A 22,167-nucleotide genomic window follows, 5' to 3' on the forward strand; every position below is an offset into this window, starting at 1 on the left:
GATTGCGGGGCTGGGTAGATATTAGAGGTACATTAGGTACCAGACCACGGGAAACCTAACATCCCCGGACCCGTACCCTGTGCACTCTCCCCTCCCCCTCACAATAGTGCACCTTTGTAAACTAGAGCACCGGTGGTTTCCCTCACTCCCTTACCCTGAAATCGAGGTCTTGCACGGATTTCTGATACTTCCCTTGTTCTCTCTTTGCCTTCTGGGGGAAGAAAACCCGACACTCGCAGCGACGGACTCGGACGAAGAAGAATCACCCCCTCGAAGTCCCGAAGGGCTCCGAGAGAAGGAGAAGGTCCCCCGACGAAGACGTAGTAGGAGTAGATCCCCGCGGAGATTTAACCCGATTCGGAAGAGTTGTACTGATCACTGGTTTACAGCAATAAAACCTTCTTTACCACGAGCCCGCCTGTTGCCCATAACTGAACCCCAGCCGACCCCCAGCGTAACAGAGTGATAGACTGAAACTACAAGCACAAATTGATGCATTACACGTAGAAATGGCTGCTATTGAAGAGACTGAGAATATCAAAAAAATGAGAGAGGATATGATGATTAGACTGCGAAAGGATGAAGATGCAATAAAAAAGCGCAAAGCTTTCAAATTTAACAGAGACAAACTTGATTACCAGAATGGTAATGTCTTCACATTTGCCCGGAGGTACGGCGCTGCTAAAAATAAAGACAACATAGCCACTCAGCGCAAAAAACAAGGCACCGCGGGTGATAGCACACCCTCGCTCACATCTACTTCTGAACAAAGTGTTGTCAGTGGAAGTGAAAATGAAGAGGAATGCGGTCCATCTAACCAGCCAAAAGACGGAGTTTTAATTATGTCCCGGGCAGAGGAAATGAATGTGCTTTGCCAAGACTGGAGAGAAAAGCTAAGACCCCGGAAGAAGCAGCCGCAACAAAAAGGCTCGCAAACGCCAAGCGGGGGGCCAGGAGGCAGCGCTACAGGCAGCGCAAACGTAAGCAAACCTCCGAAAAAAACAACGAGGGGCAGATGGAACCGAAAATTAATCTTGAAGACACGGCTAATACTGTTATCAACCTTTCTGACATCGCATTGAATAAGGCCGAATGTCAGATACTTTCTCTTGGCCTTTCTTTCAGTCCCGAAAGTAATTTTAATTATTCTGAAACCCGAATGGATGTGTTTCGATTTATCCGGAAATTAAAATTGCAAAAATTTCACAAAACAAAGGCAAACAAGGACAGCACTAAGACTCCTCAATATGCAACCAGTCCACCCTTATTATCTGCCGGTGATGTGAATTTGTTCTTTGACTTACAGCAACTTCAGGAAGATCAAACTGAACCCATTGGTGCATTGGGATTGGAAGGTATGGATTTTGGTTGCACTACAAAAACTCCATTCAAACCAAAATCGATTTTTTTTGCCTATTATGATGCATGATAACTTAGATCGTTTTCATGAACTGGTTGCCTCGGATTTGAAAGATCTATACAGAGTCACTAATCAATGTAGCACCAAAATGAATTGCAAACAAAGGTGCTACATAGAATTGATGAAGAAGTTACAGGCCAGTGAGGAACTTGTTATAAAACACTCTGACAAGGGGGGCAACATTGTTCTCTGGCCTAGACCCATGTATATGGAGGAGGCTTACAGCCAACTCAATGATGTTTCTTGCTATAAACGTAGTAATTTACAAATAATGAAGTCATCTTGGTTGGATTATTATGGCAAATTACTAGCTTGGAAAAGTAGTGGATTAATCAGTAATGATGAATACCTTTTTTTGCACAATGATTACCCTACTGTACCTTCGATATATTTTCTTCCCAAGGTGCATAAGAATATGGAAAAACCTCCTGGCAGGCCCATAATCTCTAGTATTGGGAGTTTAACTGAGAACACCTCCAAATATGTAGATTTTTTCTTACAAGAATGGGTGCTCACATTACCATCTTATGTTAGGGACACCTCTGATTTCTTGAGAAAAGTTTGTGACAATAATTGGTCTGATGATTTGATTTTAATTACCATGGATGTTGCATCCCTCTACACTTCTATCAGTCATCGGGATGGGATCAGGGCGATTGAATACTACCTCAATCGTAGACCTGCATGCTTTACTCTCCACAATAAGATGTTGGTGGATATGATTAAAATATGTTTGGAACATAACTATTTTACTTTTGATAACACCATCTTCCAGCAGATAAGGGGGGTAGCAATGGGGGCCTGCTTCTCCCCCAGCTACGCCTGCCTACATATGGGCTGGTGGGAGGAGCAGGTCCTGAAAAGAGAGCATGAAACCATCTTGAAGGCACATGTCCCCTTTGGCTGAGGTATATCGATGACCTCTTCATCTTGTGGAGGGGGTCAGAGGAAGTAGCCAGGGACTTCATTGACAGCTTAAATGATAACCTATTGAACCTGCAGTTCACTGCTCACATGAGCAAGACCTCTGTAGTCTTCCTAGATGTTGAAGTATATATACATAATAACAGTATATGTACTAGACTACATCGCAAGCCTACTGCTGGTAACTCGGTTCTTCATGCCTCTAGTCACCATCCCCAGCACTTGATCAACAGCATCCCCTACGGGGAGATGCTGCGGATCAAACGCATTTGCAGTGATGAGGAGGAATGCAAACTGGCACAGAGGAGTTGTAAGGAACGGTTCCTTCTAAGGGGATATAGTCCTGCGATTATAGAGAAAGCCATTCACAAAACTGAGTCTCTGAATCGTGAAAGTGCTTTATCCCCAAGAATCCCAATCACGGCTAGTGGTGCCAGTAAAAAGGTGAGGGTCATTGTCACCTATAATAAACAACAGGCGGCCATTAGAAAAATACTTAGAAGACATTGGGATTTATTGTTGAAGGATCCTGTTATAGGCGAGGACTTACTTAGGGACAACCCTACCCCTCAAATAACTTTTCGTAAAGCCAGATCCATGGGTAACAGTCTGGACAAATGTAATCCTGAAATCAGGCCCCCTACTAATTGGCTTTCCAAACAAAAAGGCTTTTTCAAATGTTTTCATTGCAAAGCTTGCAAGCATGCCAAAAATGTCAAGGAATATAATACTCCTTTCTTGCCCCAACCTGTTAAAATCAAACGACGCATTACATGTAAAACTGAATACGTTGTTTATGTGTTGGAATGCCCTTGCGCATTGCGTTACATTGGCAGTACTAAGTTACCCGTGCCAATGAGGATCCTTCAACACCTCCGGGCCATTAACAACAAGGACCAAACATACCCGGTTGCACGGCATTTCGGAGCCAAACATGGCAGTGACAACACTCTTCTTCAGTACTTTGCCATAGACTGTATACCTTCGTCGCACAAAGGGGGAAACAGGGATAGTGCCTTAAGAGTGTTGGAGACTAGATACATCTTGGAATTAAATTCCAAAGTTCCAAATGGTCTTAACACCACGGAGGACTTATATACATGTATATAAATCAAGTCTCACTATCCCTGTATTTATAGATAGAAAGTTTGGTTAGCTTTGCACTGCCTATGTGTTTTGGAACAGTGTTTGAGAAAATATACTGCTATGGTACTGCTGAAACCCTCCATTTATCTATTAAAGAATGCCTTCATATGTTTCTCTACACATACATCTGCGCTAATGTAATGTAACTAAGCATTGTCTTTTTTTTAACTTCTCACTGAACACATTGGTGGTTATTAGTTGTAATCTAATGTAGTACTTTTGATTTATTTTTCACTGATTCACTGTTAATTTATCACTATATTTCTCGCCTAAAATACTCAGGCAGCTAATAAAATCAATCATTTAATACTAGGATCAGGATGCCAACTTTGGGTTAAGTGCTCGCCCACTTGGGCAGTATTAATGTAAACAGCATATTACAGACTGCAGATGGACGCACGTAAAGTGTGTGACCAGTGGCCTTGCTGCATATTAAAATTATGTGGTTATAGTTCCGTAAATCAGTTAAGGAGCCATGTACTAAAAATGTCTTTACTTATTACGAAAGATATATATATTTTTATAGAGATGTATATATATTTTTTTACATATATGAAGGTGTACATTTATGAAATTCTGTATATATTTGTGATTTTAACTTGTACATTCCACTGGAATCCCCATGTAATCCTTTTGCAGTCTGATTTATATATATAGTGCGTTACATAGTCTGTTTTTCAGTTCTATTTTTGTAATGTCACAGCTGTTTACAATTTTGTGTTACCTTGCACTTTAAATTTGGCACCGGTCCATGAGTAACGCGTCATGTGATCAAGGTCCAGGTCGGACCGAAACGCGTCATGGCGGCGTACTGATGCAGGGCGGAAAACTTTAAATAAATGAAGAAACGCACGAAAAAATTGGGTCCGCGTTGTCTATCTGAGTCCGTGGTTTGGTTACTGGATTCTGGAAGGATAGAGTACTGCAATATATATATATATATATATATATATATCACTTGCAAACCTCATCAAAGAAAAGGCAGAGGCCACATTAGGCGACATCATGGAGGATCTTTATTCCAGTATGCAACAGTGCGGCTAATGCATTTCGGCTGTGTAGACTTCGTCAGCGCCGGGAATAAACAGGAGGTTTAGGCGCCAATACAACTATTTATGTTCTGCCACCACCGGATTGGATTGTGGTCTGCTCCACCCTAGAAACTTCAAAGGCTCACTTGAAGCAGATCTCAAATGGTTAGAAGAACTGCCAGTCCCAGAATGCAATGGTTTTGACTGGGTAAGTGATGCGAGGGTCACAAAATTGTTATCCGGGCTGCAGGACGTCGTGATGCTATAAAACCAATGTCCTGTGTTGCGCGGAATGCTGAAACCTCCTTGAGTCTCCAGACCGCATGACCATCACATCCGGGTGTACTCTTGGCGGGGGCACAGTAGACAATGCTTCTCGCCCAGGGTGGAGCTTTGTGTGACCCCAACACCGCCTCCTCTCCTCCCGGATGCAGTGGGGGCACTGGTCCTTCCAGTACCTTGGAGTCAAACAAAGTTTGCCGTAGCAAAGCCAGTAACGACCAGGCCAACTTAGCATGCGGGGGCCTCTGTAGCACGTCTCTGGCTAACGTGCATGACATCACTTGCAAACATTCTCAAAGAAAAGGCAGAGGCCACATTAGGAGGCATCATGGAGGATCTTTATTAGAGTATGCAACTGTGCGGCGAATGCATTTTGGCTGTGTAGCCTTCGTGAGCGCCGGGAATAAACTAGAGGCTTAGGCACCAACACAACTATTCATGTTCTGCCACCACCGGATTGGATTGTGGTCTGATCTACCTTAGAAACGTCAAAGGCTCACCTGAAGCAGTTCTCAAATGGTTAGAAGAACTGCCAGTCCCAGAATGCAATGGTTTTGACCGGGTAAGTGATGCGAGGGTAACCAAATGGTTATGCAGGCTGCAGGACGTCTTGATGCTTTAAAACCAATGTCCTGTGTTGTGCGCTGAATGCTAAAACCTCCTTGAGTCCCCAGACCGCATGACCATCACTTCCAGTTGTACTCTTGGCGGGGGGAAAGTAGACAATGCTCCTCACCCAGGGTGGAGTTTTGTGACCCCAACACCGCCTCCTCTCCTCCTGGATGCAGTGGGGGCACTGGTCCTTCCAATACCTTGAAGCCAAACAAAGTTCGCCGTAGCAAAGCCAGTAACGACCAGGCCGACTTAGCATGCGGGGGCCTCTGTAGCACGTCTCTGGCTAACGTGCATGACATCACTTGCAAACCTCCTCAAAGAAAAGGCAGAGGCCACATTAGGGGACATCATGGAGGATCTTAATTCCAGTATGCAACAGTGTGGCAAATGCATTTTGGCTGTGTAGCCTTCATCAGGGCCAGGAATAAACAGGAGGTTTAGGCACCAACACGACTATTTATGTCCTGCCACCACTTGATTGGATTGTGGTCCGCTCCGCCCTAGTAACTTCAAACGCTCACCTGAAGCAGTTCTCAAATGGTTAGAAGAACTGCCAGTCCCAGAATGCAATGGTTTTGACCGGGTAAGTGATGCGAGGGTAACCAAATGGTTATGCGGGCTGCAGGATGTTGTGATGCTATAAAACCAATGTCCTGTGTTGCGCGCAGAATACTGAAACCTCCTTGAGTCCCCAGACCGCATGACCATCACATGCGGGTGTACTCTTGACGGGGGCAAAGTATACAATGCTTCTCACCCAGGGTGGAGTCATGTGACCCCAACACCGCCTTCTATCCTCCCGGATGCAGTTTTCACCATTAGCATCATCAGGACTTTGAGTGGGATGAAAAAACTTGGAGGGTCTCTGAAAGGGGCGTGGCCGATGTCATTAAGACGTGGCTTAAAAACATTAAACCTGCAAATCTGTGCTTAGCATAGTGTGCCACACAACTGGTATTTTGCTGTTTCTGTCATTGCATCCAGATATATGATACAACAAGTAACATTATACCTACAACAAGTCAGAGCTTTTGGCTTTTTCAATGGTTGCTAGTTGCATAATATAAATAAGCATCAACTATAGCTTTGTCGTATACAAAATTTAAAATGCTTCAGTTTTGAAATGATGAAACTGTGAAAGAACAAAAACTGTCTCTTTGAAGTTCCATCAAAGGCTTTGGGCAGTGGTACTGCTGCAGAGTTAAGGTTTTTTTCTCCATGAGGGTAAGGGTAAAAATGGAGAGCCCGATAGGGACCCGTCTCAGCACCTGCTTTTTAGACCGGCCCACTTAAAGCCCTAAGCATCATTATGACAACCAGTGCTGTCACCACCATTAACAACACCATTACTACCATTCCAACACCACCATTATCACACTAGCATTGAAGGTATCTGTTTTTCTGTGGCAGTATGAGACCCAAGATAAAGGTGGAAGATCAAAGTTGAAAATAAAATGCAGTAATTCCACTTGTATTGCTAAAACTTAGGGGCATATTATCAACAACTAGCGATATTTATCGCGAATTGAGCTTAGCAATATTTTTTTCATCGCCGCGGATCGCCGGATTTTATCGCAGAGATAACGTGCTATTAGCAACATTTGTCTCTAAAGCGATAAAATATCCGGTGATAGCGGTGAAATGCGTGAATAGTGCTGGGAATCCAGCGATATTCAGACATTAACGCCAATAGGGTCTTAACCTGAATATCCAACTCCCATTGGATATACAGGTTAAGAAGTGGTCAGAGCAGGCGTTATGTTTTGGCGATATTCGCGCTTAGCATGAAGTTTTTTTATCGCTACGCCTGCGTTGATAATAGGCGATAGCGATGTTAGCGACTGCTTTCAGCCGCTAACAGGTTGGGTACGCCCACTTTGCATGCCATTAGCGATAAATATCGCTGACATGCAAAGCGGGCCCTAAACCGTTCGCTATCGCCTAAAAGCTGTCGCTAACTGCTGTTGGCGATAGTTTGCTAATAGGGCGATAAAATTATCTCCGCATTTCGTCCGAAAACGGCTGCAAAAGCGGCGATAATCTCATATCGCCCGACTTGATAATATGCCCCTTAGTGTTCAGAAAGCCAGTATCCTCTTGGTCCAACAGCACCACTCACCTGGTTCCAGTGAAGAGAACTTTCTGGGGGTCTTGAAGTAAGACTCCATGCTGTTCCCCAACAACTAAAAATTGTGCAACTCCAGCATTAAGGACATGAACCATGCCATCTGCAAAAACAGAATAAAAAATTGTACTGGAGGAGCCCTTCCGAAGCTCAGATCTGCACTGTATTGGAGAAAATACAAAGTAATAGACTATGCTGCAAATGGCAGAAGGAGCCTCTTGGGTTTGGAAATATTTATGCGGCACACAAAGTGGAATCCCTTGTGTTGAATAAGGCTGTTACACAGACGTTCCACAATCTGAAGGCATCACTCCCATGAGCACTCACAGCATTACAACCTCAGCAAGACTCACAACAGTTCATTCTTTTGAACACTTGTGTCTTCTAAGCTGGATCCAAGAGGTAAATTGAGAGGTTATGCAGTGAGAGAGAGGTGGGAGACAGAGAGATGAGGTCGTGAGAGAAAAGAGGTAGAGAGAGAGAGAGAGGGGAGAAATGGAAACAGAGCAGAGAGTGGTGGGCTAGAGAAAACAGGAGCTTAGAGAGAGATGGAGAAGGCAAAGAGGTAAAGAAAGAGAGGTGAGCACAGAGAGCTGTGAAAAGAGAGGCGGGATCATGAGAGAGATGGAGTACAAAGAGGTGCATTGAGAGAGAGGTGAGGTGGATAAATATGAAATGAAGAGATTTCAGGTAGAGAGAGAGGGTAGATACATAGAGATGTTGAGTAGGCAGAGAGAGAGAGAGAATTAAAAAAAGAGGGGTTAGGTAGGTAAGGTGAAGTGATGTCAGGAAAGAGACATGAGCAGAGTAGAGTGGGGGACACATTGGATTAGGTGTGTCACTGAGCTTGAGGGGACACATGTGTGTGTGTGTTTGTTTGTGCACCTGTGTCTACAGTGGTCTTGGCTAGGACTTGGCAACATTTTAATTGCAACTGCGATATTCATAAAATTCCTGAATTTCACATTATGTGAAATTAGCTAGACCTCACATTAATGCATTTTGTGTAATTTTGTCTTGCAGGAGACTGGTTCACATGAAAACTGTTTAAACAGAGACATTTTCTTCTCAAACTAGTCACCCACTGGTCGACACTTGGGGAAAAAAAGCCACGCAAGATATCAGCAGATCCTGTTTGGTGAAAAAAGCATAGTTTCATGAACATTTCATGAATCTTGATAAATGTAACCAAAAAGTTATACAATTTTGCTTACTCCTAACCCTGCGCTCCTTTCTTTGTCTGTCCGCGTGTCTGTGTCAGTGTCTATGAATGTACCATTGTTCCTGTGTCTGCAGTCCTCATTCAAATCATCGGATGTCCTTCCCTTGCACCCCTGACATCTGAAGGTATCTCTCTTGATACTGAGTTTTAAATTTCAACATCAGGTGAGAGCTCCTGGCACAGGATGACCACTTCTGGAATGAGGCGGCTGTCTTTGGCTTCCAGTAGGCAAACCTGACACATGGTGTGCTCCCCACACTGTTTGCTGTTTTTGCATTTGTCACCCCCGAGTGGGACGGGTATGCCCAGACGTGCTCGCCATGCCACTGTCAAGCTATCCTGGCTGATGAGGTCTGAAAGCTCGAAACTGGTCCCAGGATACTTGTTTCCAGTCCAAGGAAGACCTGGCCTGGCAGTTGGGGGTGGACGTGTCCCATTGGGTGCAGGGTCAAGACTGATTTGCATATGGCTGGGTCCAAACTGGACTGGCATGGTGAGCAAAAAAACGATGGATTTAGGCCCAGATTTCTGTACTGGGTGAATGTGTGACATTGTTGTGCATTCTGTTCATCAATTGTTGTTTTTGCATTTGTCACCCCAACCTTCTGGTGGGCACCCTTGCATACAGTGGGTGATGAAGGCTTCTGTGGGGCACCTCTGGATCAAAATGGCGTTTAAGGTTAAGTCTGGCACCTTTACTAAATGGTAGTCACTTCTTGGTTCTGCTGGTCTCTTCTGACACAGGGTATCATTCTTGACATCTAGATGGGCTCACACGCATGAAAGGACCACTCCTGGCATAGGTAGACCACCCCTGAATTCTGGTGGTTAATCCTGCTTCTAGTGGACATCTCTGGCATTGGGATAGCACCAGTGGCATAAGATGGCCAACTACCTTATAGGGTGCACAGCACTGGCATATGGCGGCCGCAATTGACATATGACGAACACCCCGGACAGAAGGCGAGCTTTCCTGGCTCAAGGCGAATCTCTGACCTGTCTTAGGAAGCTACTCTTACATCTAGTAGGCAACTCAGGAAAACTGTGGTATTCCTTGCATGTGATGGCAACACATGACAATAATTGGCCCTGATGAACATGACAAGCTGTTATCCCGGGATGAAATACGCATATTTGCTGAAAATGGAAAACTATTATTTAAGGAAAACATAGTATATTTGAGGAAAACATAGTGTTCATGGAAGGAGAAATCTTTGAGGAACATGAATACATTAAGAAGAATTGGAAATCTTGCGGCTTATTTACAAGGCCACTGCACCGCCTGTAGGTCACTTTTCCCCCTGTTAAAAGTGACGCACCAGCGGCGTAAATGGCTTATAAATAAGCCCCAAGTATTTATGGAAAAACTGTATATTTTCAGAAAATAACAAAGTGATATTCATGCAAAAACTGCTTGCCTTTCAGAATATTAAAGAAGTGAACTTTATAGCAATATATTTTCAGGGACTGGAAAAATGCTGTTTTAAGTGTAACTTATGCTGAGCTAAATGCACTTATTACTAATGTTATTTCCTTCTCGCCAGAGGATGCATGCTGTTTGGCTACTGCTAACGTTACTTATGTACAAGTATTTCACCATCTCCTGTTCAATTGGTGAAATGTGGAATGTGGATGAAGTTTCTGCTGCCTGACCCTGTTACACGGCTGGCCCTGGCTGTGAAATCTAGCAGGTTCATTTCACCATCCTGCGCCACTGCCGAGTTAACTCATAATAACCCACTTAGAAAGTGAATGTGGGGATCAATAAAAAGCATATGAGGTACAAATAGGACAAGATAATTTATGCAATGCAAATTTTATGCTCCGATTATTTTCAATTACAATAAAATCTGGCGCTTTTATAAACTATTTTTGGGAAATTGTGCAGTAAAATGCATTATTCTGCTCCAATTTAATCTCAAAATGTATTGAAGTGGAAAATGTCCAAACACCCAGTGGGTGAGTCATGCTCAAATGTGCTGTAAAATGCATCATTTACTTTCATTGTTCCTCAAGGAAAGCTTCCCTGTGGGTGAACCTTGCCTCATCTGCGGCCTTTGAGGGATCTTTCCGATCCACGTCATTGCGGGGTTCAAAGGTCATCAGATGCCACTGTCCTGATTCATTAAAGGACAAAAAGAACAGCTCCGCCAGCATGGCTGCCATGACTACTACTAAGTTGTTTAATAACATTTTATTTAATTGTGGAGGTTTTTAGTTTTGTGCAGCCAGGGCCCGATTGTCCATCTACCCATCAGCCATTTTCTGCGCGGAGCCATTGGAAACCAGATTTAAGGCCCAGTACGGGTGTCTCCATCACTCTGCCACATCCCTGGGGTTTATGGCAGCAGAGAAACCGGGGCGAGAGGAGAGACAGCGACACAGAGAGGTAAGGGGGAGACAAAGAGCACAACGCGAAAGGAGAGCTGTTGGAACATCTCTCTCTCTATCTCTCTCTCTCTCTCTCTCTCTTCCCCTCCCCCCTGTACCTCAGCATTAGCACCCAGGGCCGGCTTTAGGGTGGTGCAACTGGGCGCTGACCTGTTGCACTGATCTCAGTGGGGTAGGGGCGCTCTGTTTAGCAATAATGTACAATTTGAAAGCACCTGTTGCAGAGTTCCTTGTTCTACCTTTCAGGCAGCAATACAAATCTCATGATAAGTCTTGTGATTAATGGGCCCAATTCACAGAATGAACTTAAGACTCAATCCTAAATGTACTACTATTTTGGTATTCACGGAATGCACTTACTACTTTTGGTATTCACAGAAGTTAGGATTTTGTTTTAAGACAGACTAAAGTTAGGATTTTGTCTTAAGTCTGTCTTAAGTTTGTCTTAAGACAAAATCCTAACTTCTGTGAATACCAAAAGTAGTAAGTGCATTCTGTGAATACCAAAATATTAGAAAGTTTAGGATTGAGTCTTAAGTTCATTCTGTGAATCGGGCCCAATGTTCCTACTAGAGAGATCAGAGCTTTGTCTAGTGGCAGTTTTGACTTGGTGTAAAATAACACAGAGGGTTAATACGCCTGCTGCAAAGAACAGATCTGTATGCTACATAGATAGCTGAGTGGATCAGTAAAGCCAGCCTTTACCAGCTCTTTAAAACAAATAACATGTATTTGAGAGAGGGTCAATGGAGAGATGAGGGGTACTTTTGCCGGGTGCTAGTCAGGGAATCTGAGGAGGCGGTCATATGGTGTGGAGAGAAAGATTGTTGCTATGTGAGTAGGTGCCCTAAAATGGCTTCCAAAGACCTATGGCGTGAGTCAAGTGATGGGGCCCAACTGCAGGCGGCCACTGCAGCTTGCGCCACCCATTGCCCGTGCAAGAGCTACCAATGACTGCACCAACACAACCACTAAACACCACACTCCTACACGTGTGATGATAATTCATACTATTCCAGGCCCCTGAAGCTATAAGATGGCTTTGGGTGGCAAGTATTTGTCATTTTAATGTATATTTAATAAATAAACAACAGTTGTTGTGCTCATCTCTAAATTAGACAAACAGCAGCACCATCTGGCAGATGTAAGTGCCGGTGTTGACAATTAAGTGGCGGTACCCAGCACCAGAAACCATTGAATCAAATTAGGCACTGCCCACAGGGAACTAATATTCATTTGTCTTGGGCTCAATGGGGACCCCAGATGAGGTGGGCCCCCATTACACTGCAGCGGCTGCATGGCCTGCATTATGCCAATGTCCAAAGACTCCAGCCCACCGGGGAAATGCTGGGTGGAAAAAACAGGTTGTCTGGCCATAGAAAGTTCCTTTCACAGCTCAAGAAAGGGATACATTCTTGTAAACTTGATTACATGGACTACCGGGTTCAGATTTTGCCATACATTGGGCCTCACTTAACCCATTTTTACGTTTTTTTTTTGCAGATTTATATAGCGCAACCTCAACCCGAAAGTATTGGAGCACTTTACATGAGCACCAGTTATGTTGCACAAGGGCACTTTCATTTTTTGTTTTTGGTAGGCACTGGGGGGCAGATTTACAAGCCCCTTGCGCCACTTTTGCGTCACTTTTAACATGGGGAAAGTGACGCAAAAGTGGAGCAAGGGTCTTGTAAATCCGCCCCTGTGTGATTAAGTGATTTGCCCAGAATTACAGGATGTGAGGTCGACCCCGAGGCTCAAACCTTGGTTTACGATCTCCAAGTTTGGCACTCCAGCTGTGAGACACATCCTCTTCCCATGGTGGGTTGCAGCTGTCCTCCCAGGCCCACAGGGAGATTTCCTTTGCTCCTATGGCGGAGGTCGCCCACCAAATGTGGATAACTCAACCTGCTAAAGGGGTATCTCACTTCTCTAAAGCATGCCAGTGCATCATGCCATGCCATGCGTCGATCGATTGATCTCCTTCTCTAATCTCCCTCCTTTTGATACAGATCTGAGCACGGTTTCGACCGTGGGAGCACTTGCTTGGTGGGTAAACTGGTTGTTGTCCCCCACTTTCCGACTGCATCCGATTGATGCGAGTCTTACGGGTTCTATAGCCAATAATTGTCCTTGGCATTGAACCATCCCTTTTGGGAATTCTCCTACAATTCTTCTTTTTTCTTCTTAACACTACCCACCCTTAGTGGAGAACCCCTACCCACCGAGACCGGTCCCCCTTAACCTTACCACCATGGAGGGTCAAGGACTGAGTTTTGGCGAGGAGGAGGCCGCAGCAATTATGAGGACACCATCTCTCTTTGGCATTGACAATGAACAGGCAACAGGTAGCAACACCACTGAGTGGCAGACCCTGTCGGACTTAAAAAGGGAATGGATAAGGATAACGATCCATGGTACTATGATGGCCCAGTATTTCAAGGCCAAAATAGCACCCAATGGGTTGATTGTCAAGAACTTCCCCAGAATCTTCTGGGAGGATGGCCAATTTAAAGTGGAGTGGTCACAAATCTCATGGAAGTGTACCCACGATCTTTTGATTCTCATTGTAAATACGGCAAAAAGACTAGCAGATGCACTTCTGGTTAAAATCCAGGCTGCCGAGGCCGCCCTTAAAAGTGCGGTACAAAACCCAGGCTTTAAAACCAAATTGGCCGAGATCAATAAGGAGATGGCTGAGCACAAAGAATATCTCCTGAACCAGAAGGTAGCCAAGCTACAGAAGGACATTAAAAAATTCTCCAAAGAGAAAGTCTATCCATACCTCAAGGAAGACTACGTCCCTACAGGCACCAACTATAATTCTGATTCAAGCACGAATTCTTCCAGAAGGGGTTCTAACAGTGGCTCCGACAGCAGTGGGGATAATACTCCCGCTCAGATGCCCCCGAGGGCAAAAAGAGGAAGAGGACGTGGACAAAACACCTTTAACGGTTACCCTAACCAGGGACAACCGGTTGGTGCCCCATTTTGGCAGTACCCCCAATTTCCCCCCTTTCAACCACCGTATGGTCCACAATACCCTCCATTCTACCCCCCAACAAACCCTACACACCCACCTTTTTTAGGCAGAGGTTGGGGCAGAGGGCGCGGGCAAAAGAGAGGGAACGCACCCGAAAAAAGAGTGCAATGGGAGGACACACGCCCACAAGGGATGGATACACGAAGCACGAGCCGGTCAGGACCACAGTAAGCCTTGTGGTTAACCTTTCTGACCGACTCCTCACAGACAGTGAGGAAAATGTCCTACAGAAAGGTCTGGGATTTGTTCCCACACCGAGGATTGACTCATTCGAACAGACTAGAGAATTGAAATCCTTTTTCAGAAAAATCAGATTGAAAACCTTTTTTGAAGGAAGGCCGTACAAGCCTAATATTGACTCTGGGCTACGTAACCCGTCTACCTTTACACCACATAATGGCTTGGTGCCAAATGAGGTACTTACTTTCGAACAGGCTGTTCTCAAGGATATTTCAAAATTGAACTCGAGAAATGGGTACTGTAACATATCCAGGCAAGAGATGGCAACACTGAAATCACTGGCGGAGGACCCGCTTATAACAATCAAACAGGCAGACAAAGGCGGTGCCACAGTGTTGATGAATACCAAAGATTACGAGTTGGAATGCACCAGGCAACTGAGTGACAACAGGTACTACACCCCCATTGCCAGTGACCCCACCACACGCTTACAAACTATGATAACTGGTTTGGTCACGAGCGCAGAGTGTCAAGAATGGATCACCAAGCAGGAGGCTGATTTCCTGGTTAAAAAAGATCCAAGGGTACCATACTTTTATATCTTACCAAAGATACATAAAGCCACTAGACCAGTACCAGGAAGACCAATCGTGTCAGGGATTGACTCGGTCTTGGAGCCACTGTCGCAATTCTGCGACCATTTTCTCCAACCGCTTGTTAAAAGCATTCCCTCCTACGTCCAGGACACCACGGACGTACTACGCATACTGGCTAATATTGAGAACACGGGAGAGATTGATCTCCTCATCACCTTAGATGTGGAGGCCCTCTACACTAACATTCCACAGAGGGCCACTCTAGAGGTGATTGAGGAAAGACTTGGCCTCGAGATCTGGAACTCCAACACACCACAGACTTTTATAATGGAGTGTGCCACCCTAGCTCTTACAGAGAACTACTTTGAGTTCAGAGGCAAATACTACCATCAGACCCAGGGGACATCTATGGGCAGCACCTTTGCCCCTTCGGTAGCCTGTCTGTACATGGCGAAATTTGAATGTCAACACATAGACCATGAGACCAACCCATTTAAGGACAACATCAAGTTGTGGAAGCGCTTCATTGATGATATTTTGATCCTGTGGAAAGGCCCACCTATGTCACACGAAGCCTTCCTGCTTTGGGTCAACTCTCTGAATCCCCACTTACACTTTACAATGAGCTCCTCACCTAAGGAGATCGCCTTCCTAGATCTTACTGTGAGACTAGAAGATGGGAACATCAGTACCACCATGTACCGCAAGCCCACTGACCGTAACAGTCTCCTACATTTTAAGAGTCATCATCCAAGGGCCTTGCGTACCAACTTGCCCTTTGGGCAATTCCTTAGAATCAGACGCAACTGCAGCAAGATATCTGACTACAAAAAGGAGTCCGAAATCTTGTCAAGAAATCTACTGGACAGGGGCTATCCCAGAAGTGATGTACTAAAAGCCAGAAAGCGTGCTAGGAATAACAACAGGGAAGCACTTCTAGAGAGAAGAGAGAGACCCCCGGCTGAGAGTCAACCTATTACATGTGTAACAACATACACCCCCTTGTCCACTGAAATTAGGGGTACCATCAGACGCCACTGGGGGATCCTCAACACAGGAGACTTGACACTAGAAGAACCAAGATTTGCCTTCAAGAGGTCCAACAACTTGAAGGACATCCTGATCAGTACTAGGCCTAGAAACATCAAGAAGGATACCCAACAAACACTTTGGCACCTACCCCCAGTCACGGGCCACTTCCCTTGTGGAATGTGTGGCGTTTGTAAATACACCATGACACTAAAGACGATCCAACTCTCGGATAACTTCAAATGGGAGATCAGACACCACACTAATTGCAATACATCTCATTGCATCTACATGCTCAAGTGTCCTTGTGATTTACTCTACATTGGGATGACCTCCCGTCCAGTGAAAACTAGAATTATAGAACATCGGAGCAACTTTCGTTGCAAGAAAACACATACCAAAATGTGTAAACATTTTGTGGAACAAAACCATGACGAAGACTCCATGAAATGGGTGGTACTTGAAGCCAGCCCAAACTGCCCAAGTGATGCCCTGTTCCGGAAGGAGCAACGTTGGATACATCGCTTGTCCACAGACAAACAAGGCCTCAACGAGGATATCCCATGGCATTCGCTTTAGGATATCAGGGTCCTTTTTCTGATTCCCTTGACATCAAGTCCTATTTTCCCATAATACACGAGAGGCATTGAAAACGCCAGACACCTAGCGACATGCCCCACGTGCTATGTTTAGCACCCTATGTGTACACACCCACCATCACGTAATGTTCCATACTGGACTAGCAACCACATTGTTATACACATGCCCTAGGCGCAAGATACACGATGGCCCCAGCGCTACACTTTTTAACGAAGTTACCTAAAATTACAATAGTTTGTGCTTAAACCACAACACACATGCGACTCAGGGTACATAACTTGCTTAAATAAATGGAGGTTTTTAACAACTGACCCCGCCAGGATGTAATTTGTAGCCTCCATCTATATACATCATGACACGCTCATAGCGGTAACTGTAAGTGAGTACCGCTCCAAGATGGCCGCCATAGTACACCCCTTAACCACGTGACCTAAGTACAATAGTTTGTGCTTTAACCACAACACATATGCGACTCAGTCCATGGGTCTTGCTTAAATAAATGGGGGATTCCAACAACTGACCCCGTCGGGATGTAATCTGTAGCCTCTAACTATATACATCATGACACCCTCATAGCGGTAGCTGTAATCGAGTACCGCTTTAATATGGCCGCCATAGTACTTCCCTGAACCATGTGACCTTACTAAGAAGGCGGAGACGCGTTGGAACATGCCGATTTGCCAAACGCGCTTTAAATTCCCCCGGCCGCCGAGCTAAGACATCTACTCGAGCTCGGCGGTGAAGGGTAGGTCGATCTGTGCGGACACAGGAGGAACGAGGTGAGTCTCGCTAGACAGGGTTCCTGCACAGGTAGACACTGAGCAAGCCTCACGCTGCTTGGTGATGCCCTTTCTAGGCTTGAATCAATCTCCATTCCCTGGCGCTATGTTACTTTATATCCTCAGCTTTAACCTTGGGCTCTCCCTGATGTCTAATCCCGCCGACCCCTCATGTGGCATGTAGTCCTCAACCTTTAGGTGAGTGGGACATAGGTATTTTCCCAATATTTGACACGTTTGGGGCACAATGTGTGTTTGGTGTGTTTTAGATGCATGTATTGACTAGTGATGTCGCCAAAAAACATACTTGCTTGTGTTTCACAAAACAGGAGTAGCCAAATCCTCAAAAACTGCGGTTATTGATTAAAATCTTTTTAAGTTCCTTCTAAACTGGTTTTAATTGTTTGCTTTTAGTCCACATTCCATCACCAACCTCCTCACAAGCTCAACAGTTGTGTGTGCTTTTTCACTGGGCACTTTGCACACAGACTTTGCTGCAAGGCATGTTTTCTCAAACTCTTAAGGCATGCCTTACACTATAGAAATACGCTGGCACTGACTGGAATTACTGACATGCATAGCAGCATCTAATGTTTTTCCCTGTTTTCTCTCCCTTATGTCCAGGCATAGGAGTACCCACAGAGGTAAACATAAGACATACATGACACTAGCATGTTTTGACACTGCACATTTACACGGTCCTGATGAATCGCGGGTGACTATACCCATAGCGTGAAACATGTCGACCTTCATCACCTTTAGCCTCATCTAGGGTCACCTGACCTAACTTGTTGACTCATAGTGAGCCTAACCCCTCTTTTTAACTGCAGCCAGGGGACCCCCTGAATAAATTGAATTCCGGTACCCCTTGCTACATTTTAATACCCCACACATCACCACACCTAGCCCGGTCCACACACCCCCACCTCACCATAAGGCAGTTGGAAAAAGATCTCCGCCAAAGAGCCCCTCTTTGAGGTGAGCCCGTCGGGGATTGCACCGCCTCCCCGACGAGGAGCAACTGCCGATGATGAAGCATGACATCCTTCGGGGTGTGTGAGGCCATTATATCCAACAAAATGGATGCCCCAGGATGTTACTCTAACATCTGTGGTCATGCCAGCTAGACACTTCTCCCATTTCCCATAGGAACAGTACAGCGACCTCTTTTGTTTCCTTAGTGCAAAACACGGACACAAGCTGCAACTGGACCTTCCACCCACCTCGTGGGTGGTTAACCGTGTCCGTCGATCGATTGATCTCCTTCTCTAATCTCCCTCCTTTTGATACAGTGCATCTCTCTTCACAGGAGTCAAGTTTGCAGAATGTGTGCCAGGTGAGTGCTCAACAAATGTAATTTTTTTCAAGAAATAAACTCCCAAGCAGGAGTTTGTTTTGTGAACATAAAAAAACCTCATGACCAGGCCATAAAGGGAGGGTTCTCCTTGCCTGCTGTAAAACGTTTTGCGGTTATAAGTAAGGAAAATGAGTGATGGTCTCCACGTCCTTAAGAAAATAGGTTTGTCGTCACTGTCGCATGGTGACCCCTTGAAGGATGTGTCTTCAGGTCAAAGGCTAACATTGGTGAAAGTAGTGGAGGCTGCGCTACTGTCATCCGCACAGTTCTCCACTCTCAAAGCATGGAAACCAGTGGCGGTCGGTGAACCTCAACAGTGGAGGGCGTAGAACAGACCAAGAGCCAAACCCAGAGACAGGCCTTTTAATAAATCACAATGCCTTTAGGCTCAAATGCCAAAGCTCTCCATCATGGCTCGTTAACAGATTGTTGTTTATAATGGGCTGGGAGCTCTGGAGTGGAGGCTCAAGGTGATGCAAATTTCTCACAGTGCCAGTCAATGGGCCAAAAAGATAATAGTAATATGAAAAATGTATTTACATAGGCTTCCTCATTGTCCGTGTTCTCTTCTTAAAGGTTTCAGCGTGACAGCACCTCATGGAGAGGAAACCAACTTCCCTCTCAAATCCCAGTGGGGCTCTAATGCTGCAGATAAGCAGCATGAGAGCAGCCCCTGGATTGGCTGGATTGGGCTGCCTTAATGCTTCAGCAGGCGCAGATGCTCTCCACCCAGGTGGAAAGGTTTAAAGTGCGCATGTCAGGCTGGCTGTCGCAAGACAGCTGGCCAAAGTGACATGCGCACTTTAAACTGGAGTGAGCACCACTGCCCTGCTGCCAGTCAGCAGCAAAGGCCCCACCCTCAAACCAGGGCCGGACTGACCGTAGCATGCACCGGGCGTTTCCCCGGTGGGCCTTTAGGGTGGGGTCTATTTTGGGCTGCAAAATCGGCCCTGTAACAAAATCGGCCGAAACCGGCTTTGGCAAACAGCTCAGCTGCTCCCAGGGGGGCCGGCCAAGCTAGTTGCCAGGGCCAGTTTTGGTTCCCAGTCCTGCCCTGCCTCTAAGGCTGCTTGGACTGGGAGCAGTGAAAAACAAAATGGAATTTCATTTTATTACCATTTTATTTTTCACCTTTGCTGTGGTGACAGTAGGGGGGGACGCCCCTCTGCCCTAATGAGAGGAGCCACCACTTTTTGGAATCCACAAGGTTGGCAAGGCAGGAGACCCCACCAAGCTTTAATGTAAGCCCATTGTCTATATTTACCACTGCAGCAACTTTTTTGATAAGAACTTTCACAACTTTTGCAACACCTGCAAATTTCACATTTCTATGAAACCCAAGTAGTTCAAAGTTTCCCAGAACTGATTTGATCTCCATGTTCTCAGAATTTCGCCCTGTTGGGGAAACAAGCTGTGCATCTAAAGCAAAAATCAGCATTCACATCTACTTGTTCTCTTAAAAAAGTGAACACATTTCATCTTCTCTTCCAGACTCAAATCTAATCATCGCAGTAACAGAATACAAAACGCACAGGCTGTCTATGTCACAGTAAAAATGTAATAACGTGTACGTTATCCAGTTACCTACAGTAGCCACGTAGAAAGGATGCTGTGTCCAGTGAACACAGCTTGTACCTCAACCTTCGTGCTGCATTGGTGTCCCTTTCTTAGAGGCCTTGCAGTGTTCAGTGCAGGGAGTGAGAATCATTTTTTCATGTGTCTCTCCCAAAGCTGCCTACTTTTATTGCCTGTGTGCTGTTTTAATCTAATGTTTGATATGACTCTTGTAAACTGTGCTGTCGACCCCTGGAGCAGGGGCTTTCCCACGCTGTAATCAACACAAATGCAGTGAAAATGATATATGTGACATATTCAGGTGACACAGGGAAACATTCAAACCCTGCCTGGTTTCAGTGAGTATAATCAGTGCCCATGAGTCACAGATCATTAAATATTAAGAGACCAACAACAGAACAGCATTTAAATCGATAATTCTCATCTATTTAATTGCTAACGTTATCCAGGTTATTAAAGCGCGAGTGTCGCATTCAGCGGTGGTGCATACACCAGACCAATGCAGATGTGCGCATGTTTCTATCCATAGAATGTATCAGATGTAAAAAGTAACAATTCTCTGTAACAGAATTGTATCAAAAGCCTTATCTTACATTTTTTTTTTAGAGTCTTATATAGCACGAACTAGACCCGCGACATCGGGGGTCAGAGCGCTTTACATGGCACCAGTTTTGTTACAGATGAACACATTCATTTTTGTTAGGCACGGGGATATTAAGTGATTTTCCCAGAATCACAGGATGTTTAGCGTTGTCGCTGAGACTCGAACCCGGTTCCCCAGCTTCGAGGTCGACCGCTCTAGCCGCAATGCTACATCCTCTCCTACAAATGAGGAGTATCTACAAACAACACACAAGGACCCATATTATGTAAAGGGTGCACTGTCCCTGTTTGTACCCAGAGCACCTCTTGGAGGGACGTTGCTCCCACAGTAGAGGGCAGCGCTTTTGGGACTTCCTAAGCGGCTGTTGGAGCAGACGCTTCGTCTTTTACTGTGCAGGCGGCATGTTCCTGCACCTCAAATGAGGAGAGATATCGCTCTGCAGCCGGGTACAGGGAATGACTGGACCCGCTTGCAGGGAGGTCTCTGGAGGGCTCCATTGATACCCTTTCCAACCTTCAGAAGTCTAACATAAGAGGGCATACTGACAGTGCGCCCCCTCTTTGCAACATGCTGTCAGTGTGCCTCCTGCAGATCTCCATGCCTCAGTGCCCGCATCCGTAACATGGTGCGGGCGCAGAAGCCAAGTGTTTCCCTAATTGGCATGGGGCCACACCTTAAAGGTTGCATTGGTGCTGTATGTGCATGAGTGCTATCTCTATTACAGAAGGGGTCTCATGACCATTTGTGGCCTTTTCGGTAACACCACAGTGCCAGAAGGCACAGAAAATGGGGGAACGGCCTTTACAACACGGGTAGAGCCACGCGTGCCCTATCCCAGCTAGCACAACCACGCTTGCCTTAACCACGCGTATGCTGAAGTGGGGCTAATATAATAATTCAATTGTTGAGAATCTTCCACAATGCCCGCACGCACTATTTTAGCGAACCATGCATACGCCAATTAATTAATTAATTAATTTATTTTTGCATATGTGAACATTGTGCACTCCATATAACATACTCTGTGTGCAGCTTCCAAATGCATGAGACTTCATAGAAGAAGCAGTGTCTAACTGAATTATTGTGTCCCAATGAACAACAAAACACAGGACTCTGTCAGTGCACCTCTACACTCTGTCAGTGCACCTCTACACTCTGTCAGTGTACCTTATCACTCTGACTCACACTGATATCCCATCAGTGAGACACTCACAGTTTTCTCACATGCACCTCTGTGCTGGACTGCAC

Source organism: Lissotriton vulgaris, chromosome 9, assembly GCF_964263255.1.
Source record: "Lissotriton vulgaris chromosome 9, aLisVul1.2, whole genome shotgun sequence".
NCBI classification, from domain to species: domain Eukaryota; kingdom Metazoa; phylum Chordata; class Amphibia; order Caudata; family Salamandridae; genus Lissotriton; species Lissotriton vulgaris.